Source organism: Aethalodelphis obliquidens, unplaced genomic scaffold (genome assembly GCF_003676395.1).
Source record: "Aethalodelphis obliquidens isolate GAN/ISIS:26980383/991018 unplaced genomic scaffold, ASM367639v1 scaffold2, whole genome shotgun sequence".
NCBI lineage: Eukaryota > Metazoa > Chordata > Mammalia > Artiodactyla > Delphinidae > Aethalodelphis > Aethalodelphis obliquidens.
In genome coordinates, this window is record NW_020837946.1 from 86733104 (window position 1) to 86748459 (window position 15356).

At 35.1% G+C, this 15356-nt stretch overlaps 1 long non-coding RNA gene across 1 annotated transcript in view; it reads left to right on the plus strand.

The window, feature by feature from the left end:
• The window catches only part of LOC113633627 (uncharacterized), a 172846-nt gene that overhangs the window by 113434 nt on the left and 44056 nt on the right, over positions 1 to 15356 (plus strand). The window contains exon 3 of the long non-coding RNA XR_003438277.1: positions 11997 to 12143. This is a non-coding gene — a long non-coding RNA (uncharacterized LOC113633627). The remainder of the gene's footprint in view (positions 1 to 11996; positions 12144 to 15356) is intronic.

Sequence of the window (15356 nt, forward strand, 5' to 3'; positions counted from 1 at the left end):
CTTGAGGACATTGAACTTTACTGCATTGTGTACGGAGGTGATATAGGGTTAAAAGGGAAGACCTAAGTGAGATGCTATAGGGGAGGTAGAAGCTTGGCTCCAGCCTGCCTGTGGGTCACGCTGCAGGTTTGCACTTTCTTCTGTAAGCAATGGAGAGCGATTGATAAGCATTAATCAGGTTCTTCCTTATTTAGACCTGTGTCTTAGTCCCAGATTCCAATTGTGGATAAACTATTGTGGTATTTTCAGGTCTGAACATTAAGATCACTCTTTTTAATAGTTAGTATTGGTTTTAACCAAAGTAAAGTAATGAATTAAACTCAGAAATCTGAATTGTAGAGTTTGATATTTGTTCTAATAAAAAGTTTTCAAAAGATATAATGCACATTCTAGTAGCAGTGGACTCTTAATTTGTATAAGCCTCTCTCACTTCTGGAAATAATGCCAAGAGGAAGGAAAACATCTATGATGTAGTTTATTTTTTCAGTCTAAGACCCACTTATTTACGTATTGAAATGTCTCCAAAATCAGGATGTGTCTTCCAATCAATATCAGTTTACAACTTTAATCTCAGATTTTTTTCCCCCGTTTTTCGGCACTAAGAATGCATCCTCTCAGATTTAGCGGAGTTGCTGTATCTGGTGAGCAGCCTTGATGTATTTAGCCTCTACAGTTAGGAGCGAAGTTTTCACTCAAGTGTAGTCTCTAAAATTTGGTTGGTTAGTGTAGAGTCCGCTGTTAACAACTCTACAGGTCTAATTTCTTATATTTTTTCAAACAGAATAATTGTGTATTATTCACATGTGCTAGCTAAAAATTCAGAAAGACTCTTACATTTTTATATTAGATAAATTTAAGAGAAAAACATAAAATTGAATCAAAACATAATTCTTAAAGTTGAATGTGGGGGGCTTCCCTGTTGGTGCAGTGGTTAAGAATCCGCCTGCCAATGCAGGGAACACGGGTTCAAGCCCTGGTCTGGGAAGATCCCACATGACGCAGAGTAACTAAGCCCATGCGCCACCACTACTGAGCCTGTGCTCTAGAGCCCGTGAGACACAACTGATGAGCCCGCGTGCCACAACTACTGAAGCCCGCACACCTAGAGCCCGTGCTCCACAACATGAGAAGCCACTGCAATGAGAAGCCTGCGCACTGCAATGAAAGAGTTGCCCCCGCTCACCGCAACTAGAGAAAGCCTGCACACAGCAATGAAGACCCAACACAGCCAAAAATAAATAAATAAATTTATTAAAAAAAAATTGTGGGAATAAGACTACATGAGGGGGAAATGTATAAGTAAATATGATATTTTAACCCAATATACAGAATTTTTGGTTTTATTCTGGTAAGTTTCTATAATATATAATGAATCTAAAATGTTCAAAGCACTGTTACCTGCTGGGTGCAAGAAATATAATAAATCATTGCAAAATTGCAAGTTATTAATATCTTTTACTTGAAAAATTTCACTGCATATTCATACCTCATGAATTGATAATGATTCCTCAGCTTGCAAATGTCTCACTTTTTGTGTAAAGTCTGTTTGTCAGAACGGTTAGAAAATGAGAAGCAATATGAAAAAACTAGTTTAAATATTTCAGTAGAATTAAAATAAGCCCAAAGCTAACATTTATGTTTATGTGCACAAAAATCATTGTTGTTTGAGGGTTTTTACAACTTTTTTCTTCTTTTGAAAACACATATTGGCTGACATATCAAGATATATATTTTATAAAATATCTGATTATTCTATTTGATGTCCTGAAAGCTTTAAAGTTTGCCTTTTTTCTTTAACTTGCATCTCTTTTAAAGAAAATAACTGTGATCCTCCTATCGCTGTAGGGAAAGTGTCAGTGAAGTGCAAATCTGAACTTCTGAAAATGTTTTTTTACCCATAAAGCATTTTGTCATAAGTGATTCCCTCCACAGAGTTCATAAAAGGGGACAGAAACCACAGAAGGGATTATAGATTAGTAAAATATTATTTGCTATCTGTATATGTGTTCAACATTGAATCATTCTATACCTAGACTATCAATGTTGTTTTATTCCATAACAAATCAGTGACGAGGCAATGACTCTCTTCAAAGAAGCCTTGAGACCTAAGAATCACATAATTTTGGACCTAAGAGACTCCCTCACCATAAGACTGCCCTCCTACTAATATACAGTGAAAACATCTTTTAAATTGGTTTAAGTAGAAATACAAGATAATCAGTATACACCATGGAGCCAGGAATGTAAAAGATGCTCAGTAATTATTTGTATAATTAGATAATTTATATAATTAGATAATTTATTAACTCCTGTTTGAAATTATCTCTAGCATGTTCTAGCTTATCATAATAATCACAAGAAAAAGAACCATGATAATGAGTGTTTTCACTACAAGTTTTTTTTTAAAGCAAATAAAATATAATTAACTATAACGTAACATCAATTTTATACTTTAATTTACCTGACCAATGTCTACAACTCTTCTGGATTTTTAAATGCATGATACAATGTAGATCATAGTATGTTAAGAGGAGAGAGAGAGAGAGAGAGAATTTTTTTAAGATTAAAAAGACAGAGTAGATATGGCAGGAACACTGTTGATTTCCTATCCGTTATCTGCTCCCTCTGTTTCTTCCTTTTTATTGGAACATTAGTTCTAGCTTTATAATACTTGGCTATAATAAATATCTAATTCAGGTATTTATGTGTTGACTGTGTGTTTCAGATTAGGGTTGATGATTGGGCTAAATGCGTTATTTTCAAACTTTAGCATGCATTGGATTCACCAGGGGGACTTGCTAAGATACAGATTGCTGGGTCCTACCCTCAGTGTTTCCTAATTCAGTTCATCAGAAGTGGGGTCTGAGAACTTCCATTTTCAACTAGTTCCCAAAAAGGTGCTGAAGAGAATATAATTTAAGAACCACTAGTCTAAGTCAATAATAGTAATTCCTAGTGCTACACAGATAGATAGTAGAAACCTGAATATTCACATATACTGTTGATGACCATTGTCCATTCTAATTAGTAATGTCCTGTTCTAATTGGTAGGTGACCAATCTACACTGGTTGTTAAACTGGCTCTGTGTCTGGTACTTGGTCATTTCAGTCTCCTCTTTGAGATCTTGCCTTTTCTTTCTGTTTCATAACTTTGCTCCCCATTCATTTTTTTCATTCATAGTAATAACTAAAACAGCTACCCCCTGTTTTATCGCATCTTTACCAGCACTTAGACCCAGGAACATATTTAGTATTTCTTATTTATTTCAGCCTTGTCCTTTAAGATTATGACCTTTCTTTTTAAAAAACCTCTTCTTAATCTTCTTTCCTCTGATATTTTTACTATTCTCACATCACTCCTGGCCTAAGAGTTGTTCCAATATATATGTTTAAAACCAATCCAGTTACCATTTGAATACCTAAGCAAATCTGTTTGATAGAAACTGAGGTTTCCAAAACAGGTCTATGTAATTGCTTTATTCATGTTTTAGTGTACAATAACTTCATTAAGCTATTTCCTTCCTCAAAGAAGACCAAGTACTGTATTCTCCATATCAGGTCTTCATAATGGGGTATGTGAACTCCACTCTGAGTGCCCATAAACTGCATTAACCCGCTGTGGACGATCCCGTGTTAACTGAACTAATTTAGGTGAAAACCTAAATAAAGCAACCCACATGCCTGCTGTAAACTATTTTTTTTTTATAATGACTAGTTTCATAAGTAATTCTCTAAACAGAAGGGATTGAGAAGGACATTTACTAAGCCATCACTTTTGCCAAACTGTATTTAATAGTGTTTTAAATACAACACATTTAAATACCCTTTAAATTTCATCTTTGTTTAGTGGAGTCAGGCAAGAAATTCACTCATAGAAATTTGGAAAGATACTTTCACTTCAAAGAAATGCATACAAAAATGTATGCTTTTCTTTCATGTGGTCTTATAGTAGTTCTCTCGAAAAACATAGACAATTTGTTTTTTGGGTTTTTTTTATTCAAAGTCACAAAAATTATAATCATCCTCATCAGTTCACTCAGTCCCATGTAATTAATTTTTTTTCATCTTGATCTTTTGTTAGCACTTTTATGAATTCATCAGTTTTCCATTAGAGTTCTGAAAATGCTTATTCATTCAGTTCAGCAGTATACTGAGTTACCAGAAACCAGTACTTGTCAGTTTTTTCCATGAATTCCTTGAAGATGAAACCCTTGTACAGGAACATTTTTGCAAAAGCATCAGAGTACACCCAGAACTGTCTGTAAATGACAAAAGACTTAAAAATGACCACGGTGAAAGATTTGATGAAAGTTCATAATAATACAGTTGACAAGGAAATTTAGTTACTTCTGAGATATACCTTTTAAAATAATAACTAGAATTATGACTTATAACATTATACCAGAATATATAAGATTTTTAGGAATTTCATGTAATGTCTGAAACATTTATATTAACATATTTCCATACAAATAACCCAAAGAAAGTTTAGTATTAGTTTTTTGTTTTGTTATGTTTTTTTTAATTTTTGAATTTTATTTTATTTTTTTATACAGCAGGTTCTTATTAGTCATCAATTATATACACATCAGTGTATACATGTCAATCCCAACCGCCCAATTCATCACACCACTATCCCCACCACCCCCCGCCACTTTCCCCCCTTGGTGTCCAGACATTTCTTCTCTACATCGGTGTCTCAACTTCTGCTCTACAAACCGGTTCATCTGTACCACTTTTCTAGTTTCCACATACATGCGTTAATATACGATATTTGTTTTTCTCTTTCTGACTTACTTCACTCTGTATGACAGTCTCTAGATCCATCCACGTCTCTGCAAATGACCCAATTTCGTACCTTTTCATGGCTGAGTGATATTCCATTGTATATATGTACCACATCTTCTTTATCCATTCATCTGTCGATGAGCATTTAGGTTGCTTCCATGCCCTGGCTATTGTAGATAGTGCTGCAGTGAACATTGGGATGCATGTGTCTTTTTGAATTATGGTTTTCTCTGGGTATATGCCCAGTAGTGGGATTACTAGATCATATGGTAATTCTATTTATAGTTTTTTAAGGAAGCTCCATACTGTTCTCCATAGTGGCTGTGTCAATTTACATTCCCACCAACAGTGCAAGAGGGTTCCCTTTTCTCCACACCCTCTCCAGCATTTGTTGTTTGTAGATTTTCAGATGATGCCCATTCTAACTGGTGTAAGGTGATACCTCATTTCAGTTTTGATTTGCATTTCTCTAATAATTAGTGATGTTGAGCAGCTTTTCATGTGCTTCTTGGCCATCTGTATGTCTTCTTTGGAGAAATGTCTATTTAGGTCTTCTGCCCATTTTTGGATTGGGGTGTTTGTTTTTTTAATATTGAGCTGCATGAGCTGTTTATATATTTTGTAGATTAATCCATTGTCCGTTGATTCGTTTGCAAATATTTTCTCCCATTCTGAGGGTTGTCTTTTTGTCTTGTTTATAGTTTCTTTGCTATGCAAAAGTTTTGAAGTTTCATTAGGTCCCATTTGTTTATTTTTGTTTTTATTTCCATTACTCTAGGAGGTGGATCAAAACAGATCTTGCTGTGATTTATGTCAAAGAGTGTTCTTCCTATGTTTTCCTCTAAGAGTTTTATAGTGTCCAGTCTTACATTTTGGTCTCTAATCCATTTTGAGTTTATTTTTGTGTATGGTATTAGGGAGTGTTCTAATTTCATTCTTTTACATGTAGCTGTCCAGTTTTCCCAGCATCACTTATTTGGTATCAGGGTGATGGTGGCCTCTAGAATGAGTTTGGGAGTGTTCCTTCCTCTGCAATTTTTTGGAAGAGTTTGAGAAGGATGGGTGTTAGCTAGTCCTTAAATGTTTGATAAAATTCACCTGTGAAGCCATCTGGTCCTGGACTTTTGTTTGTTGGAAGATTTTTAGTCACAGTTTCAATTTCATTACTTGTGATTGGTCCATTCATATTTTCTGTTTCTTCCTGGTTCAGTCTTGGAAGGTTATACTTTTCTAAGAATTTATCCATTTCTTCCAGGTTGTCCATTTTATTGGCATAGAGTTGCTTGTAGTAGTCTCTTAGGATGCTTTGTATTTCTGCAGTGTCCGTTGTAACTTCTCCTTTTTCATTTCTGATTTTATTGATTTGAGTCCTCTCCCTCTTTTTCTTGAAGGGTCTGGCTAATGGTTTATCAATTTTGTTTATCTTCTCAAAGAACCAGTGTTTAGTTTTATTGATCTTTGCTATTGTTTTTCTTGTTTCTATTTAATTTATTTCTGCTCTGATCTTTATGATTTCTTTCCTTCTGCTAACTTTCGGTTTTGTTTGTTCTTCTTTCTCTAGTTCCTTTAGGAGTAAGGTTAGATTGTTTACTTGAGTTTCTTTTTGTTTCTTGAGGTAGGCTTGTATAGCTATAAACTTCCCTCTTAGAACTGCTTTTGCTGCATCCCATAGGTTTTGGATCGTCGTGTGTTCATTGTCATTTGTCTCTAGATACTTTTTGATTTCCTCTTTGATTTCTTCAGTGATCTCTTGGTTATTTACTAACGTATTGTTTAGCCTCCATGTGTTTGTGCTTTTTACGTTTTTTTCCCCTCTAATTCATTTCTAATCTCATAGTGTTGTGGTCAGAAAAGATGCTTGATATGATTTCAATTTTCTTAAATTTTCTGTGGCTTGATTTGTGACCCAAGATGTGATCTATCCTGGAGAATGTTCCATGCACACTTGAGAAGAAAGTGTAATCTGCTGTTTTGGGATGGAATGTCCTAAAAATATCAATTAAATCTATCTGGTCTATTGTGTCATTTAAAGCTTCTGTTTCCTTATTTATTTTCATTTTGGATGATCTGTCTACTGGTGTAAGTGAGGTGTTGAAGTCCCCCACTATTATTGTGTTACTGTCAATTTCCTCTTTTACAGCTGTTAGCGTTTGCCTTATGTATTGAGGTGCTCCTATGTTGGGTGCATATATATTTATAATTGTTTTATCTTCTTCTTGGATTGATCCCTTGATCATTATGTAGTGTCCTTCCTTGTCTCTTGTAACATTCTTTATTTTAAAGTCTATTTTATCTGATATGAGTATTGCTACTCCAGCTTTCTTTTGATTTACATTTGCATGGAATATCTTTTTCCATCCCCTCACTTTCAGTCTGTATGTGTCCCTAGGTCTGAAGTGGGTCTCTTGTAGACAGCATATAGATGGGTCTTGTTCCATTCAGCAAGCCTGTGTCTTTTGGTTGGAGCATTTAATCCTTTCACATTCTAGGTAATTATCGATATGTATGTTCTTATGACCATTTTCGTAGTTGTTTTGGGTTTCTTTTTGTAGGTCCTTTTCTTCTCTTGTGGTTCCCACTTAGAGAAGTTCCTTTAGCATTTGTTGTAGAGTTGGTTTGGTGGTGCTGAATTCTCTTAGCTTTTGCTTGTCTGTAAAGCTTTTGATTTCTCCATTGAATCTGAATGAGATCCTTGCTGGGTAGAGTATCTTGGTTGTAGGTTCTTCCCTTTCATCACTTTAAGTATATCATGCCACTCCCTTCTGGCTTGTAGACTTTCTGCTGAGAAATCAGCTGTTAACCTTATGGGAGTTCCCTTGTATGTTATTTGTCATTTTTCCCTTGCTGCTTTCAATAATTTTTCTTTGTCTTTAATTTTTGCCAGTTTGATTACTATGTGTCTTGGCGTGTTTCTCCTTGGGTTTATCCTGTATGGGACTCACTGCACTTCCTGGGCTTGGGTGGCTATTTCCTTTCCCATGTTAGGGAAGTTTTTGACTATAATCTCTTCAAATATTTTCTCGGGTCCTTTCTCTCTCTCTTCTTCTTCTGGGACCCCTATAATGTGAATGTTGGTGTGTTTAATGTTTTTCCAGAGATCTCTTAGGCTGTCTTCATTTCTTTTCATTCTTTTTTCTTTATTCTGTTCTGCAGCAGTGAACTCCCCCATTCTGTCTTCCAGGTCACTTATCCGTTCTTCTGCCTCAGTTATTCTGCTATTGATTCCTTCTAGTGTAGTTTTCATTTCAGTTATTGAATTGTTCATCTCTTTTGTTTGTTCTTTAATTCTTCTAGGCCTTTGTTAAATATTTCTTTCATCTTCTTGATCTTTGCCTCTATTCTTTTTCCGAGGTCCTTGATCATCTTCACCATCATTATTCTGAATTCTTTTTCTGGAAGGTTGCCTATCTCCCCTTCATTTAATTGTTTTTCTGAGGTTTTATCTTGTTCCTTCATGTGGTACATAGCCCTCTGCCTTTTTATCTTGTCTGTTTTCCTGTGAATGTGGTTTTTGTTCCACAGGCTGCAGGATTGTAGTTCTTCTTGCTTCTGCTGTCTGCCCTCTGGTGGATGAGGCTATCTAAGAGGCTTGTGTAGGTTTCCTGATGGGAGGGACTGGTGGTGGTAGAGCTGACTGTCGCCTAAACTTTGATGTCTATTTGTTATTTTGGTCACCAAGGGCCAGTCTGTGTATTTCTCAAGGTCGTAGAGAAAGACCAAGTTGCTATGGTTTTAGAACACTAATACACTCTTTTTTTTCTGTTCTGAATTTAGAACTATTTAAGTAGCAATTTCTAGGAGGCAAATAGAATTCAGCATGTCAGCTTTAATACTGATACAGCTGATTGCAGAGCATATCTTTATATTACAGTAAAAAGAACTTGCTAACACCATGTATTTCTCTGCAGTCTAAATCCTAGAACTTCAAACCCAAAGCACTAGCCACGAATTGTCTCATACCTGGAATGGAAGACAGAAAGAGAATGGATGTTATAAGTTATATGGGGAATCTAAAAAATAAAACAAATGAATGAATATAACAAAGCAAATACAGAGGCACAGGTATAGAGAATAAACTAGTGGTTACCAAAAGGGAGAGGAAAGCAGAGAGGGGTAAGATAAGGGTAGTGTACTAAGAGGTACAAACTACTAAGTATAAAAGGAACAAGCTACATTTATTGTATGTATTGTACAGCACAGGGAATATAGCCAATATTTTATAATAACTATAAATAGAGTATAACCTTTAAAAAATTTGAATCACTTTGTTGTATACCTGAAACTAGTATAATATTGTAAATCAAATATACCTTAATAAAAAATAAAGATGGGCATTACCTAATACTGGCAAGGATACAGATCTGGCATTCTCACACTTTGATGGGGGCCATGTAAAATTGTACAACTACTTTGGAATAACTAGGTGATTTGTTATAAATTTAATACACTGTTAATATACAAAGCAGTCATTCTATTCCCATTATTTACCTAAGGGAAAGGGTAACCCATACCCAAAAAAGACTCAAAGAAAGTTCTTAGCAGCAGGAACTGGAACTGCTCACTGCTCATCAACTCATGAATGATAAACAATCTAGTGTCTGATTACAGTAAAAGGAACAGAATATAGATACACACTGTCTCCTGAAACTCATTACTACCATGCTGAGCAAAAGAAGGCAGACCCAAAAATGTTCATATGGCATGTGGCTCCACTGGTGTGGGTTTCTAAAACCTGAAAATCGAAACTGTTGCAACAGGCAGCAGATTGGTTGTCATCTGTAGATGCGCAAGGGATGATTGATTGCAAAGAAGCACGGGAGAACCTTCTGGAAGTGTTCTACATCCTGGTAAAGGTGGTGGATGCCCAAATATGTACATGTATGATTTCATTGAATTATATACTAAACTGGTAGATTGTATTGTATGTAAATTATACCTCTATAAAGCTGATTTTTTGTTTAAAAAAAGTAGAAGCCAACTAGTAAAGTTAGAAAATTTTACTTTTTGCCAAAGTAAACATATTTTAGATAACATATATTGCTTTGATTGGTATTTTGGTATTTTGATAAAATATATACCAGTTAGGGTTTTCACCTCCTTCCTTTTACCTCCTTCCCTCCCTTCCTTCCCATTTTTCCCTTTTTCCTTCATATCTTTAAACATTTCTTTCACCTGTAATTTAAAATTGTGTATGTCAAAGTTTATCCCTGGTTGCAACACCTTTCTATTTAGACAGATCCTCATAATTGATCTGCCTATATTGTTCAATAGCCTCACTTATATTGCTGAAAACATAGTCAACATAGTCTCTACATTAAAATCTTAATAGTCATCATAGTTGTATCAATTACTGTATTATCTTTAAGCAGATTGGGCTATTTGAAGGTTACCATGCATACATAAATATATTCTCCAGGTTTTATAATAGTACATTATTCAGTTGAAAAGTTTTTCTACCACTTCAAAGATTTCTTGAACTTTTGCCATCATTATTATGTGGTTGTGGTTGTCCCTACAATGACCTTTTAGATATCATTGCTTGGAGAACATGCTATTTCACTGCAACAGCGTTTTTGAATACTAGACCTTAAAAGTCAATACTGTTCTTTTTGTGACCTCCTTTCCACATAGTAATGTGACACATGGGAAACATACATTGAGAAATGAGGATCTCTGTTGAACATTAGAACAAAAAGAACTCAGTCCATCTTAGTGATCTTCAAATTGAGAGACAATTTTACACTTTAACATGATTGAGCATAGAAACATTTTAGACCTGGAGTGCAGTAAGCAATATTACAAATGGGTTGGGAAGGAGGATAAAAAGACTTATGAACACATTTATAAATTAAATTGAGAATGGTAATATCCCCAGCCTTGAGACATTTTGGCTAAGCAATGCTGTCTAATTGAAAATATGAAAGGAAAAAATAATTTACCCTCTTCTCAGTCTATTAAAACCCCAGGGGCAACTTGCTTTGTAAAGCAGATCAAAGCACTTTTACAAACAGATGTAGCTTGATCAAAGTCAACATAAATGATTTGGATTAATGCTCACCATAGATAAAATAACAAGCAAATGTGTTCTTTGCTTTTTTAGTTTTTCATAATGTTAGCTTATTTTAATCTTATCTGTATAAGTAAATATAATCAATTTATCTTGCCAAGTGGATACTATTTTTGTTGATTATTGTAGATCCAGGCTTGTTATGAGTTCACATTAAATAATGTATATGAAAAGGGTTTTGGAAAATAGAAAGCATTATACAAATGAAAGTGATTATTATGATTGTAATCATCTTAAATAGTGAGAGTAACTGCTGTGAACATCTTAAAATATGCTTCCAACTAGGATAATCAGTCTTCCGTCAGTTGCATTTATTTTATGAGTACACATACAGCATTCTACATTATACCAACTGGTGAGGTAGAAAGGAAGGAAAATATATGATCTGTGTGTTTTGGAAAACTTCACAATTTAAAGGGGGCACATGATAATCTTGAGTGAATGAAAGATAACATATGCACATCAAATACCAAGCATATAAATTATGACAAGATTAATACAGAGTATCTACTCCTGCGGAACAGTAAGGCAAACAAATACAACCAAATAACCAGTAAAATAGGCTGTGGGGAGTAATATATACTTGTACAAAGCACATGTGGCACATAGGTTGGACAGCTTAGCACAGTGGTAGCAATTTAGCAGACCATAATCCCAAATTTGATTGAAAATGTGTTTTATTTAACCAAGGCAGTGTTACACTTTTCTTCCGTCCCTCCGTCCCTCCTTCCTTTGCTTCCTTCCTTTCTTCTGACAGAAGATGCATAAGCCCTTTATACCGAAAATTGTAAATCTGTATTATGGATTACAAATAAAGCCTTCAATAAATAAAATGTACACTGTTAGCTCTGAGATTTAATTTTACCATACTTCAAAGCTGAGAAATTAACCTGTTAGTGTTTCATAGATTCTGAGCTAGAAAAAAGAAACATTAGTACTCACCACTAAGGAAGCAGCATTCGTATTGCCATATTTGCTTTAGTCCTCTTGTCTGCGATCCCCCCAAGACTACAGGGTTATGTGATGGGACCATGTTGATGCCTGCACATGCAGTGGGCTGGATTATAGGTGAGTTTGGGGAATCCACTGCTTTCATAGCAAGTAGTAAGCAAGCCTGTTTTTGTTTGTTTTTGTTTTTCAGTTGAGTGGAAGGATTATCTCATTTCTCAAACTTACCAGCTACATAAACAACACTGAGATGTGTCCTGTTCCAGTCCGCTAGAGAGCAGTCACCTCAGCAAGATTTGTAGGAGGAACACAAATTCAGAAGAACTGTCTCTCCCAACAGGTACTATGTTCCATAATTAGTATGTATAAATATGATTTTATATATATAAAGGTACACAGAAATCATAGAAATACATTAATTCTCTCCAAATGAATTTATGAGTTTACTGCAAGTCTGATCAAAATCTCAACAAGGATATGAGGATATGAAAAGATATACATGGCTGGAGGGAATGTGTATTGACAAAATTGTTATGGATTTTTATTGAGTTATATCTAGTAAAATTGATGACAGTCATGTTGTATGATTCAGAATTTCTTTTAAAAATGTGTCTACCTTAGTGGAACTCTTCTATATGTACATAAGGATGCTCATGGCATGATGCTTTTGCAGTATTGTTTATCTTGGAAAAAATACTAAATGCTTATCAATATGAGAATGGATAAATAAACTAACTAGCAATTAAAATAAATTAGTTAGATCCAGTGGAATAATACTCAAAACCTACTGTGCAGTAAAATAAGTTAAGAAGAATAGATGCCATATATGCAACTTTTAAATATTGAACAATATTATTTATTATTTATGAATACAAAATAGTAGACATTTGATACCATATGCAGCAAAAATATACTACAATTTGAGGATACTTACTACCTTTAGATAAAGAGGAAAATGGGTGCATACAGTAGAGTGGAAAGCTTTAACTGTTTATGAAATGTTTTATTTCTTTAAAATAAGATTTGAAGCAACTACAGCAAAATGTTAACAGTTGTTAAATCTGGATGGTGGGAATATGGGTATCTATCACAATATTGTTTCTGACTATATGCTTAAAACATTTCAATATTAAAATTTAAAAAAACTGCAAAGGGCTTCCCTGGTGGCGCAGTGGTTGAGAGTCCGCCTGCCGATGCAGGGGACGTGGATTCGTGCCCTGGTCCAGGAAGATCCCACATGCCGCAGAGCGGCTGGGCCTGTGAGCCATGGCCGCTGAGCCTGCGCGTCTGGAGCCTGTGCTCCACAACAGGAGAGGCCACAACAGTGAGAGGCCCGTGTATCACAAAAAAATAAAAAATAAAATTAAAAAAACCCTGCAAAATATTAGTACTTCGCCTGCCTGCCTGCCTCTCTGAGTAAATGAATGCATATAGAAATATTAAGAATTTTATTCAGCAACTACACTTACAAGATAATAGAGTGATTAGTTTTGAGCATGAGCCATGTTCTCATGTTCATTTAAAATTTAATTATAATCACTGAAAAATAGAATATTATACAACAGTTTAAAGACAATATTTTCCTAGAAGCAAAAGAATGAGGATAAGCAAGACAAGCTCTGCTTGGAAGGTTATTTGAAGTAGGGATTAAGTATTCTGACCCCAAACAATGACAGTCTTAATATTGAAAGCTTTGCAATGAGAAGCAAAATAATTTCTAGGAGATGTTCAAACTGTGATTTTATATTTTAACATCAGCCTGTATTGGTGGCGTGTATGCTTTTACAGTTTCTGATTCACTATACTGTTCACCTCTAATGTATTTATAAAACTCAGTCAATTGTTTATAAATTTACCTAATCCTTTGGAGGCCCTTGTACATTTAAAGGTTTCAACATTGTTTTCTCTGTTTATTTAATGCTATATATTCACATCTGTTTCATTTCATTTTATGAAGTTATTTTATGTTTTGAAAAGTATTAAGCACTTATTACATAATAAACTTCAAACTCCAAAATAAACAAAGAAACAACAACAGCCATATTCCATAACACAAAAAACAACCATTATTAACATTTGGCTTCTTTTAGTACTTTTATATGCATACCTTTATTTTTAACATAATTGCAACCATAACATATATAAATCACTCTTCACGCTTCTGACATTTATTTTGAGATTTATTCCCAGAAGATAGAATTTAGCACTTAAACTTAGTTTTAAGAGTTTTTTTTTCTTTTTTCTTTTTTGTGGGGGAATTTGGATCACAGTGGTAAAAACTACAGAAAAGTTTGATTTAGAAAATGGCCTGATTATTTATATATGCTTAGAGATTCCGGAAATTTTTTTGCGTGTACTAAGGAAGTACTGAAGCTGGGGTTTTTCTCTGATTTTAAGGCTGGGTGATGAAGGCAGGTTGGACCTAGGCAAAGCAGGGGAAGGCTTTTGTAGGTGTTCATCTCTGCCCTTTCAGTTCTCTTGGAAGAGGTGCTTAGGAATAAGAGTGGTTAAAAAAATGGAAGAAAATATCACAGAAATTGACTTTTAAGCTTAATTTCAGATTTAACTTGGAGGAAAATTTTGTATACCCTGAGAGACCAGAACATTTTTTCCTTGCCAAATACTGTGTAAGTGGTGAAAGTGTCTATTTTGCACAAGCTGCCAAAAAGAGAGTGAAGTTTCATACTCTACATGAGTAATTGTAGAACACTATGACAAGGACATCTATATTCTAAGGATTCCCGGTCTCGATTTGATCTGTAGTATCCCTAAGTCTGATAAGTTTGTAGTTTTATTTTCTACATACGTTTGCTTTAAGAAAATTAAAAATTTTGTGGAACAAAGTCGAGTGAATCAGTCAATGCAATAATAAGCCTCAATATATTGATTAAAAACAACGTAACACTCAATTCCCCACTATGCTAAATCTCTGTGAGTTGTTTTAAGGTGCTCTGGCAGTGAGTGACTAGTTGAGTTGCAGAAAATTTTAGGAAAAATACATATTTAATTTATATGGGCTAGGATTGCATGGTACGTGAATCAGTCCACATGCATCTGTTCTTTCGCTTCTATGCAAAAAACCTTTGTTCATCATCTCACTTGCTTAAAAAATATAATTTTGGGGATGTCCCTGGTGGCGCAGTGGTTAAGAATCCACCTGCCAATGCAGGGTACACGGGTTCAAGCCCTGGTCTGGGAAGATCCCACATGCAGCGGAGCAACTAAGCCCATGCGCCACAACCACTGAGCCTGCGCTCTAGAGCCCGCGAGACACAACTGCTGAGCCCGTGTGCCACAACTACTGAAGCCTGCACGCCTAGAGCCCGTGCTCTGCAACAAGAGAAGCCACAGCAGTGAGAAGCCCGCGCACCGCAACGAAGAGTAGTCCCTGCTCGCTGCAACTAGAGGAAGCCCATGCACAGCAATGAAGACCCAACACAGCCATAAATAAATAAATTAATTAAATATATATATAATTTTATTTTTGCTAAATGATACCTAATCGAGAAAAAAAGAAGGCTGATATACATATTAGCAAAACACTACCCCAAAC